The following is a 12,287-nucleotide window of genomic DNA, read 5'->3' as shown; positions in this document are numbered from 1 at the left end:
TTGTCAAAGTTTCATTCATTTTTTTAAATTTGCAAAGTGACTTTAACTCAAATCTCAAATATTTTGAAGCTGAACATCATAAAAAATGACTCCAGCAAAGTTCAAAGATATGTCTCAACTTTCTTGTGCTCGGAAATCATTTTCTCTATCAGCAATGACATGATTGATTAAACATCAAGAGAAATAGCTCAGAGTTTTCAAGGTGGATAGATATGGGAAGATTTGAACTATTTTCTATATTGCTCTGATTTCATGTGGGAGACAGCAACCATATTTATTAATGCAGCGCAACTAGAGACAGATCACGGAAAAACACGGGCTCGTCCGGGATTTGAACCCGGGACCTCTCGCACCCAGAGCGAGAATCATACCCCTAGACCAACGAGCCAAACCTGCAGGTAGGAGATTACAATTTGATGTCAGAAAGACTTTGGACTCCATCGTTGGGCAGATGTTGGATTTTGGTTGAAAATGAAAATCTGATTGACGCCAATAGCCCACGTTGGCTTGACGTAGTTTTGTAAAATAAAGAATCGTACCCCTAAACCAACAAGACTGTGGGCAGAAGCTTCCTCCCTACAGTCGGCATCTCGGCTGGCTTTTTCCCCACACCAAAACAAATGATCAAACCATGAAAGAGGAATGGTCTCTAAATCATGTTTAAACCAGAGCTCATCTGGGCTTAGAAACCAGAACTTGTCACACTCTCTGCAAAAATCCTTGTTGAATACGTCCTGCTGTTGTCATTTACCATGAACAGTGTGGGCCATGCAGCATTTTTACTTTCCCTCAAGTTTGCGTTGTATTCAAGTATTCAGACCATGAACTTTTTGATGCATAAGTTGCTGAAAAGGCATACAGAATATGTAAAACTCAGAATTAAACAATACGTCTACAATGAAATGACATGGCTTTTGCCTACATGTAGCAAGGTTCTGACTATAAAGTATTTCAGAAAATACCCACAGGAACCTGGATTTATGGAAAGGATTACAGCAGAAGCAGAACACACCTCCGATGTTTAGTAAAGCCATGGCAAGTAAAACCTGGGCTCTTCTGGGATTTGAACCCATGACCTCTCGCACTCGAAGTGAGAGTCATACCCCTAGAACAAGGAACCAAAAATCAAGTCACCAGTTTTGCCAACTCAATTAATTTTTTCTTCCTGACAAGAGTATAGGAGCAACTACTCAATTCAACCTGTACCTTTCTTTGTAAAGGCTGGGTTCATCCGGGATTTGAACCCGGGACCTCTCGCACCCAAGCCAATACCCCAAGTCGGCTTGACGTAGTTTTGTAAAATACAGAATCATATCCCTAAACCAACAGGACTGTGGGCAGAAGCTTCCTCCCTACAGTCAGCATACTTTGCAAACTTGGTAAAGGCTGGTTTGATTCACATTGTTTTCTATGTAAGCTTCAACTTGGAAAACTACGACTTCAAAAATGAAGGGCGGTGGCCAGATACTCCCCAAGGTTTGCATAATAACCTTAGCAAGAACTGTTTTTGAACTCATCTTGTCAAAGTTTCATTCATTTTTTTAAATTTGCAAAGTGACTTTAACTCAAATCTCAAATATTTTGAAGCTGAACATCATAAAAAATGACTACAGCAAAGTTCAAAGATATGTCTCAACTGTCTTGTGCTCGGAAATCATTTTCTCTATCAGCAATGACATGATTGATTAAACATCAAGAGAAATAGCTCAGAGTTTTCAAGGTGGATAGATATGGGAAGATTTGAACTATTTTCTATATTGCTCTGATTTCATGTGGGAGACAGCAACCATATTTATTAATGCAGCGCAACTAGAGACAGATCACGGAATAACATGGGCTCATCCGGGATTTGAACGCGGGACCTCTCGCACCCAAAGCGAGAATCATACCCCTAGACCAACGAGCCAAACCTGCAGGTAGGAGATTACAATTTGATGTCAGAAAGACTTTGGACTCCATCGTTGGGCAGATGTTGGATTTTGGTTGAAAATGAAAATCTGATTGACGCCAATAGCCCACGTTGGCTTGACGTAGTTTTGTAAAATAAAGAATCGTACCCCTAAACCAACAAGACTGTGGGCAGAAGCTTCCTCCCTACAGTCGGCATCTCGGCTGGCTTTTTCCCCACACCAAAACAAATGATCAAACCATGAAAGAGGAATGGTCTCTAAATCATGTTTAAACCAGAGCTCATCTGGGCTTAGAAACCAGAACTTGTCACACTCTCTGCAAAAATCCTTGTTGAATACGTCCTGCTGTTGTCATTTACCATGAACAGTGTGGGCCATGCGGCATTTTTACTTTCCCTCAAGTTTGCGTTGTATTCAGGTATTCAGACCATGAACTTTTTGATGCATAAGTTGCTGAAAAGGCATACAGAATATGTAAAACTCAGAATTAAACAATACGTCTACAATGAAATGACATGGCTTTTGCCTACATGTAGCAAGGTTCTGACTATAAAGTATTTCAGAAAATACCCACAGGAACCTGGATTTATGGAAAGGATTACAGCAGAAGCAGAACACACCTCCGATGTTTAGTAAAGCCATGGCAAGTAAAACCTGGGCTCTTCTGGGATTTGAACCCATGACCTCTCGCAATCGAAGTGAGAGTCATACCCCTAGAACAAGGAGTCAAAAATCAAGTCACCAGTTTTGCCAACTCAATTAATTTTTTCTTCCTGACAAGAGTATAGGAGCAACTACTCAATTCAACCTGTACCTTTCTTTGTAAAGGCTGGGTTCATCCGGGATTTGAACCCGGGACCTCTCGCACCCAAGCTAATACCCCAAGTCGGCTTGACGTAGTTTTGTAAAATACAGAATCATACCCCTAAACCAACAAGACTGTGGGCAGAAGCTTCCTCCCTACAGTCAGCATACTTTGCAAACTTGGTAAAGGCTGGTTTTATTCACATTGTTTTCTATGTAAGCTTCAACTTGGAAAACTACGACTTCAAAAATGAAGGGCGGTGGCCAGATACTCCCCAAGGTTTGCATAATAACCTTAGCAAGAACTGTTTTTGAACTCATCTTGTCAAAGTTTCATTCATTTTTTTAAATTTGCAAAGTGACTTTAACTCAAATCTCAAATATTTTGAAGCTGAACATCTTAAAAAAAATAACTCCAGCAAAGTTAAAGATATGTCTCAACTTTCTTGTGCTCGGAAATCATTTTCTCTATCAGCAATGACATGATTGATTAAATATCAAGAGAAATAGCTCAGAGTTTTCAAGGTGGATAGATATGGCAAGATTTGAACTATTTTCTATATTGCTCTGATTTCATGTGGGAGACAGCAACCATATTTATTAATGCAGCGCAACTAGAGACAGATCACGGTAAAACACGGGTTCGTCCGGGAGTTCAACCCGGGACCTCTCGCACCCAAAGCGAGAATCATACCCCTAGACCAATGAGCCAAACCTGCAGGTATAAGATGGCAATTTGATGTCAGAAAGACTTTGGACTCCATCGTTGGGCAGATGTTGGATTTTGGTTGAAAATGAAAATCTGATTGACGCCAATAGCCCACGCTGGCTTGACGTAGTTTTGTAAAATAAAGAATCGTACCCCTAAACCAACAAGAGTGTGGGCAGAAGCTTCCTCCCTACAGTCGGCATCTCGGCTGGCTTTTTCCCCAAACCAAAACAAATGATCAAACCATCCATCCATCCATCCATTTTCTAAGCCGCTTCTCCGTCAGGGTCGCGGGGGGGTGCTGGAGCCTATCCCAGCAGTCTTCGGGCGGAAGGCAGGATACACCCTAGATGGGTCGCCAGTCCATTGCAGATGATCAAACCATGAAAGAGGAATGGTCTCTAAATCATGTTTAAACCAGAGCTCATCTGGGCTTAGAAACCAGAACTTGTCACACTCTCTGCAAAAATCCTTGTTGAATACGTCCTGCTGTTGTCATTTACCATGAACAGTGTGGGCCATGCGGCATTTTTACTTTCCCTCAAGTTTGCGTTGTATTCAGGTATTCAGACCATGAACTTTTTGATGCATAAGTTGCTGAAAAGACATACAGAATATGTAAAACTCAGAATTAAACAATACGTCTACAATGAAATGACATGGCTTTTGCCTACATGTAGCAAGGTTCTGACTATAAAGTTTTTCAGAAAATACCCACAGGAACCTGGATTTATGGAAAGGATTACAGCAGAAGCAGAACACACCTCCGATGTTTAGTAAAGCCATGGCAAGTAAAACCTGGGCTCTTCTGGGATTTGAACCCATGACCTCTCGCACTCGAAGTGAGAGTCATACCCCTAGAACAAGGAGCCAAAAATCAAGTCACCAGTTTTGCCAACTCAATTAATTTTTTCTTCCTGACAAGAGTATAGGAGCAACTACTCAATTCAACCTGTACCTTTCTTTGTAAAGGCTGGGTTCATCCGGGATTTGAACCCGGGACCTCTCGCACCCAAGCTAATACCCCAAGTCGGCTTGACGTAGTTTTGTAAAATACAGAATCATACCCCTAAACCAACAAGACTGTGGGCAGAAGCTTCCTCCCTACAGTCAGCATACTTTGCAAACTTGGTAAAGGCTGGTTTGATTCACATTGTTTTCTATGTAAGCTTCAACTTGGAAAACTACGACTTCAAAAATGAAGGGCGGTGGCCAGATACTCCCCAAGGTTTGCATAATAACCTTAGCAAGAACTGTTTTTGAACTCATCTTGTCAAAGTTTCATTCATTTTTTTAAATTTGCAAAGTGACTTTAACTCAAATCTCAAATATTTTGAAGCTGAACATCTTAAAAAAAATAACTCCAGCAAAGTTAAAGATATGTCTCAACTTTCTTGTGCTCGGAAATCATTTTCTCTATCAGCAATGACATGATTGATTAAATATCAAGAGAAATAGCTCAGAGTTTTCAAGGTGGATAGATATGGGAAGATTTGAACTATTTTCTATATTGCTCTGATTTCATGTGGGAGACAGCAACCATATTTATTAATGCAGCGCAACTAGAGACAGATCACGGAAAAACATGGGCTCGTCCGGGATTTGAACCCGGGACCTCTCGCACCCAAAGCGAGAATCATACCCCTAGACCAACGAGCCAAACCTGCAGGTATAAGATGGCAATTTGATGTCAGAAAGACTTTGGACTCCATCGTTGGGCAGATGTTGGATTTTGGTTGAAAATGAAAATCTGATTGACGCCAATAGCCCACGTTGGCTTGACGTAGTTTTGTAAAATAAAGAATCGTACCCCTAAACCAACAAGACTGTGGGCAGAAGCTTCCTCCCTACAGTCGGCATCTCGGCTGGCTTTTTCCCCACACCAAAACAAATGATCAAACCATGAAAGAGGAATGGTCTCTAAATCATGTTTAAACCAGAGCTCATCTGGGCTTAGAAACCAGAACTTGTCACACTCTCTGCAAAAATCCTTGTTGAATACGTCCTGCTGTTGTCATTTACCATGAACAGTGTGGGCCATGCGGCATTTTTACTTTCCCTCAAGTTTGCGTTGTATTCAGGTATTCAGACCATGAACTTTTTGATGCATAAGTTGCTGAAAAGGCATACAGAATATGTAAAACTCAGAATTAAACAATACGTCTACAATGAAATGACATGGCTTTTGCCTACATGTAGCAAGGTTCTGACTATAAAGTATTTCAGAAAATACCCACAGGAACCTGGATTTATGGAAAGGATTACAGCAGAAGCAGAACACACCTCCGATGTTTAGTAAAGCCATGGCAAGTAAAACCTGGGCTCTTCTGGGATTTGAACCCATGACCTCTCGCACTCGAAGTGAGAGTCATACCCCTAGAACAAGGAGCCAAAAATCAAGTCACCAGTTTTGCCAACTCAATTAATTTTTTCTTCCTGACAAGAGTATAGGAGCAACTACTCAATTCAACCTGTACCTTTCTTTGTAAAGGCTGGGTTCATCCGGGATTTGAACCCGGGATCTCTCGCACCCAAGCCAATACCCCAAGTCGGCTTGACATAGATTTGTAAAATACAGAATCTTACCCCTACACCAACAAGACTGTGGGCAGAAGCTTCCTCCCTACAGTCAGCATACTTTGCAAACTTGGTAAAGGCTGGTTTGATTCACATTGTTTTCTATGTAAGCTTCAACTTGGAAAACTACGACTTCAAAAATGAAGGGCGGTGGCCAGATACTCCCCAAGGTTTGCATAATAACCTTAGCAAGAACTGTTTTTGAACTCATCTTGTCAAAGTTTCATTCATTTTTTTAAATTTGCAAAGTGACTTTAACTCAAATCTCAAATATTTTGAAGCTGAACATCATAAAAAATAACTCCAGCAAAGTTAAAGATATGTCTCAACTTTCTTGTGCTCGGAAATCATTTTCTCTATCAGCAATGACATGATTGATTAAATATCAAGAGAAATAGCTCAGAGTTTTCAAGGTGGATAGATATGGGAAGATTTGAACTATTTTCTATATTGCTCTGATTTCATGTGGGAGACAGCAACCATATTTATTAATGCAGCGCAACTAGAGACAGATCACGGTAAAACACGGGTTCGTCCGGGAGTTCAACCCGGGACCTCTCGCACCCAAAGCGAGAATCATACCCCTAGACCAACGAGCCAAACCTGCAGGTATAAGATGGCAATTTGATGTCAGAAAGACTTTGGACTCCATCGTTGGGCAGATGTTGGATTTTGGTTGAAAATGAAAATCTGATTGACGCCAATAGCCCACGCTGGCTTGACGTAGTTTTGTAAAATAAAGAATCGTACCCCTAAACCAACAAGACTGTGGGCAGAAGCTTCCTCCCTACAGTCGGCATCTCGGCTGGCTTTTTCCCCAAACCAAAACAAATGATCAAACCATCCATCCATCCATCCATTTTCTAAGCCGCTTCTCCGTCAGGGTCGCGGGGGGGGTGCTGGAGCCTATCCCAGCAGTCTTCGGGCGGAAGGCAGGATACACCCTAGATGGGTCGCCAGTCCATTGCAGATGATCAAACCATGAAAGAGGAATGGTCTCTAAATCATGTTTAAACCAGAGCTCATCTGGGCTTAGAAACCAGAACTTGTCACACTCTCTGCAAAAATCCTTGTTGAATACGTCCTGCTGTTGTCATTTACCATGAACAGTGTGGGCCATGCGGCATTTTTACTTTCCCTCAAGTTTGCGTTGTATTCAGGTATTCAGACCATGAACTTTTTGATGCATAAGTTGCTGAAAAGGCATACAGAATATGTAAAACTCAGAATTAAACAATACGTCTACAATGAAATGACATGGCTTTTGCCTACATGTAGCAAGGTTCTGACTATAAAGTATTTCAGAAAATACCCACAGGAACCTGGATTTATGGAAAGGATTACAGCAGAAGCAGAACACACCTCCGATGTTTAGTAAAGCCATGGCAAGTAAAACCTGGGCTCTTCTGGGATTTGAACCCATGACCTCTCGCACTCGAAGTGAGAGTCATACCCCTAGAACAAGGAGCCAAAAATCAAGTCACCAGTTTTGCCAACTCAATTAATTTTTTCTTCCTGACAAGAGTATAGGAGCAACTACTCAATTCAACCTGTACCTTTCTTTGTAAAGGCTGGGTTCATCCGGGATTTGAACCCGGGACCTCTCGCACCCAAGCCAATAGCCCAAGTCGGCTTGACGTAGTTTTGTAAAATACAGAATCATACCCCTAAACCAACAAGACTGTGGGCAGAAGCTTCCTCCCTACAGTCAGCATACTTTGCAAACTTGGTAAAGGCTGGTTTGATTCACATTGTTTTCTATGTAAGCTTCAACTTGGAAAACTACGACTTCAAAAATGAAGGGCGGTGGCCAGATACTCCCCAAGGTTTGCATAATAACCTTAGCAAGAACTGTTTTTGAACTCATCTTGTCAAAGTTTCATTCATTTTTTTAAATTTGCAAAGTGACTTTAACTCAAATCTCAAATATTTTGAAGCTGAACCTCATAAAAAATGACTCCAGCAAAGTTAAAGATATGTCTCAACTTTCTTGTGCTCGGAAATCATTTTCTCTATCAGCAATGACATGATTGATTAAATATCAAGAGAAATAGCTCAGAGATTTCAAGGTGGATAGATATGGGAAGATTTGAACTATTTTCTATATTGCTCTGATTTCATGTGGGAGACAGCAACCATATTTATTAATGCAGCGCAACTAGAGACAGATCACGGTAAAACACGGGTTCGTCCGGGAGTTCAACCCGGGACCTCTCGCACCCAAAGCGAGAATCATACCCCTAGACCAACGAGCCAAACCTGCAGGTATAAGATGGCAATTTGATGTCAGAAAGACTTTGGACTCCATCGTTGGGCAGATGTTGGATTTTGGTTGAAAATGAAAATCTGATTGACGCCAATAGCCCACGCTGGCTTGACGTAGTTTTGTAAAATAAAGAATCGTACCCCTAAACCAACAAGAGTGTGGGCAGAAGCTTCCTCCCTACAGTCGGCATCTCGGCTGGCTTTTTCCCCAAACCAAAACAAATGATCAAACCATCCATCCATCCATCCATTTTCTAAGCCGCTTCTCCGTCAGGGTCGCGGGGGGGTGCTGGAGCCTATCCCAGCAGTCTTCGGGCGGAAGGCAGGATACACCCTAGATGGGTCGCCAGTCCATTGCAGATGATCAAACCATGAAAGAGGAATGGTCTCTAAATCATGTTTAAACCAGAGCTCATCTGGGCTTAGAAACCAGAACTTGTCACACTCTCTGCAAAAATCCTTGTTGAATACGTCCTGCTGTTGTCATTTACCATGAACAGTGTGGGCCATGCGGCATTTTTACTTTCCCTCAAGTTTGCGTTGTATTCAGGTATTCAGACCATGAACTTTTTGATGCATAAGTTGCTGAAAAGGCATACAGAATATGTAAAACTCAGAATTAAACAATACGTCTACAATGAAATGACATGGCTTTTGCCTACATGTAGCAAGGTTCTGACTATAAAGTATTTCAGAAAATACCCACAGGAACCTGGATTTATGGAAAGGATTACAGCAGAAGCAGAACACACCTCCGATGTTTAGTAAAGCCATGGCAAGTAAAACCTGGGCTCTTCTGGGATTTGAACCCATGACCTCTCGCACTCGAAGTGAGAGTCATACCCCTAGAACAAGGAGCCAAAAATCAAGTCACCAGTTTTGCCAACTCAATTAATTTTTTCTTCCTGACAAGAGTATAGGAGCAACTACTCAATTCAACCTGTACCTTTCTTTGTAAAGGCTGGGTTCATCCGGGATTTGAACCCGGGACCTCTCGCACCCAAGCCAATACCCCAAGTCGGCTTGACGTAGTTTTGTAAAATACAGAATCATACCCCTAAACCAACAAGACTGTGGGCAGAAGCTTCCTCCCTACAGTCAGCATACTTTGCAAACTTGGTAAAGGCTGGTTTGATTCACATTGTTTTCTATGTAAGCTTCAACTTGGAAAACTACGACTTCAAAAATGAAGGGCGGTGGCCAGATACTCCCCAAGGTTTGCATAATAACCTTAGCAAGAACTGTTTTTGAACTCATCTTGTCAAAGTTTCATTCATTTTTTTAAATTTGCAAAGTGACTTTAACTCAAATCTCAAATATTTTGAAGCTGAACATCATAAAAAAATGACTCCAGCAAAGTTAAAGATATGTCTCAACTTTCTTGTGCTCGGAAATCATTTTCTCTATCAGCAATGACATGATTGATTAAATATCAAGAGAAATAGCTCAGAGTTTTCAAGGTGGATAGATATGGCAAGATTTGAACTATTTTCTATATTGCTCTGATTTCATGTGGGAGACAGCAACCATATTTATTAATGCAGCGCAACTAGAGACAGATCACGGTAAAACACGGGTTCGTCTGGGAGTTCAACCCGGGACCTCTCGCACCCAAAGCGAGAATCATACCCCTAGACCAATGAGCCAAACCTGCAGGTATAAGATGGCAATTTGATGTCAGAAAGACTTTGGACTCCATCGTTGGGCAGATGTTGGATTTTGGTTGAAAATGAAAATCTGATTGACGCCAATAGCCCACGCTGGCTTGACGTAGTTTTGTAAAATAAAGAATCGTACCCCTAAACCAACAAGAGTGTGGGCAGAAGCTTCCTCCCTACAGTCGGCATCTCGGCTGGCTTTTTCCCCAAACCAAAACAAATGATCAAACCATCCATCCATCCATCCATTTTCTAAGCCGCTTCTCCGTCAGGGTCGCGGGGGGGTGCTGGAGCCTATCCCAGCAGTCTTCGGGCGGAAGGCAGGATACACCCTAGATGGGTCGCCAGTCCATTGCAGATGATCAAACCATGAAAGAGGAATGGTCTCTAAATCATGTTTAAACCAGAGCTCATCTGGGCTTAGAAACCAGAACTTGTCACACTCTCTGCAAAAATCCTTGTTGAATACGTCCTGCTGTTGTCATTTACCATGAACAGTGTGGGCCATGCGGCATTTTTACTTTCCCTCAAGTTTGCGTTGTATTCAGGTATTCAGACCATGAACCTTTTGATGCATAAGTTGCTGAAAAGGCATACAGAATATGTAAAACTCAGAATTAAACAATACGTCTACAATGAAATGACATGGCTTTTGCCTACATGTAGCAAGGTTCTGACTATAAAGTATTTCAGAAAATACCCACAGGAACCTGGATTTATGGAAAGGATTACAGCAGAAGCAGAACACACCTCCGATGTTTAGTAAAGCCATGGCAAGTAAAACCTGGGCTCTTCTGGGATTTGAACCCATGACCTCTCGCACTCGAAGTGAGAGTCATACCCCTAGAACAAGGAGCCAAAAATCAAGTCACCAGTTTTGCCAACTCAATTAATTTTTTCTTCCTGACAAGAGTATAGGAGCAACTACTCAATTCAACCTGTACCTTTCTTTGTAAAGGCTGGGTTCATCCGGGATTTGAACCCGGGACCTCTCGCACACAAGCCAATACCCCAAGTCGGCTTGACGTAGTTTTGTAAAATACAGAATCATACCCCTAAACCAACCAGACTGTGGGCAGAAGCTTCCTCCCTACAGTCAGCATACTTTGCAAACTTGGTAAAGGCTGGTTTGATTCACATTGTTTTCTATGTAAGCTTCAACTTGGAAAACTACGACTTCAAAAATGAAGGGCGGTGGCCAGATACTCCCCAAGGTTTGCATAATAACCTTAGCAAGAACTGTTTTTGAACTCATCTTGTCAAAGTTTCATTCATTTTTTTAAATTTGCAAAGTGACTTTAACTCAAATCTCAAATATTTTGAAGCTGAACCTCATAAAAAAATGACTCCAGCAAAGTTAAAGATGTGTCTCAACTTTCTTGTGCTCGGAAATCATTTTCTCTATCAGCAATGACATGATTGATTAAATATCAAGAGAAATAGCTCAGAGTTTTCAAGGTGGATAGATATGGGAAGATTTGAACTATTTTCTATATTGCTCTGATTTCATGTGGGAGACAGCAACCATATTTATTAATGCAGCGCAACTAGAGACAGATCACGGTAAAACACGGGTTCGTCCGGGAGTTCAACCCGGGACCTCTCGCACCCAAAGCGAGAATCATACCCCTAGACCAACGAGCCAAACCTGCAGGTATAAGATGGCAATTTGATGTCAGAAAGACTTTGGACTCCATCGTTGGGCAGATGTTGGATTTTGGTTGAAAATGAAAATCTGATTGACGCCAATAGCCCACGCTGGCTTGACGTAGTTTTGTAAAATAAAGAATCGTACCCCTAAACCAACAAGACTGTGGGCAGAAGCTTCCTCCCTACAGTCGGCATCTCGGCTGGCTTTTTCCCCAAACCAAAACAAATGATCAAACCATCCATCCATCCATCCATTTTCTAAGCCGCTTCTCCGTCAGGGTCGCGGGGGGCTGCTGGAGCCTATCCCAGCAGTCTTCGGGCGGAAGGCAGGATACACCCTAGATGGGTCGCCAGTCCATTGCAGATGATCAAACCATGAAAGAGGAATGGTCTCTAAATCATGTTTAAACCAGAGCTCATCTGGGCTTAGAAACCAGAACTTGTCACACTCTCTGCAAAAATCCTTGTTGAATACGTCCTGCTGTTGTCATTTACCATGAACAGTGTGGGCCATGCGGCATTTTTACTTTCCCTCAAGTTTGCGTTGTATTCAGGTATTCAGACCATGAACTTTTTGATGCATAAGTTGCTGAAAAGGCATACAGAATATGTAAAACTCAGAATTAAACAATACGTCTACAATGAAATGACATGGCTTTTGCCTACATGTAGCAAGGTTCTGACTATAAAGTATTTCAGAAAATACCCACAGGA

At 41.8% G+C, this 12,287-nt stretch overlaps 3 non-coding genes across 3 annotated transcripts; all 3 read right to left on the bottom strand.

Moving 5' to 3' along the window:
* Positions 1-316: 316 nt before the first annotated feature.
* trnap-ugg lies at positions 317-388 on the bottom strand. The gene has a single exon. It is a non-coding gene; the product is annotated as a tRNA-Pro (tRNA).
* Positions 389-1,834: 1,446 nt separating this feature from the next.
* trnap-ugg lies at positions 1,835-1,906 on the bottom strand. Its single transcript has one exon. It is a non-coding gene; the product is annotated as a tRNA-Pro (tRNA).
* A 3,104-nt stretch (positions 1,907-5,010) lies between these two features.
* On the bottom strand, positions 5,011-5,082 carry trnap-ugg. The gene has a single exon. It is a non-coding gene; the product is annotated as a tRNA-Pro (tRNA).
* Positions 5,083-12,287: the final 7,205 nt, after the last annotated feature.

Source organism: Pygocentrus nattereri, chromosome 14 (assembly GCF_015220715.1).
Source record: "Pygocentrus nattereri isolate fPygNat1 chromosome 14, fPygNat1.pri, whole genome shotgun sequence".
NCBI classification, from domain to species: Eukaryota; Metazoa; Chordata; class Actinopteri; order Characiformes; family Serrasalmidae; genus Pygocentrus; species Pygocentrus nattereri.
Note: the sequence above shows the minus strand (reverse complement) of the source record. Positions and strands in the feature narration are given on the sequence as shown.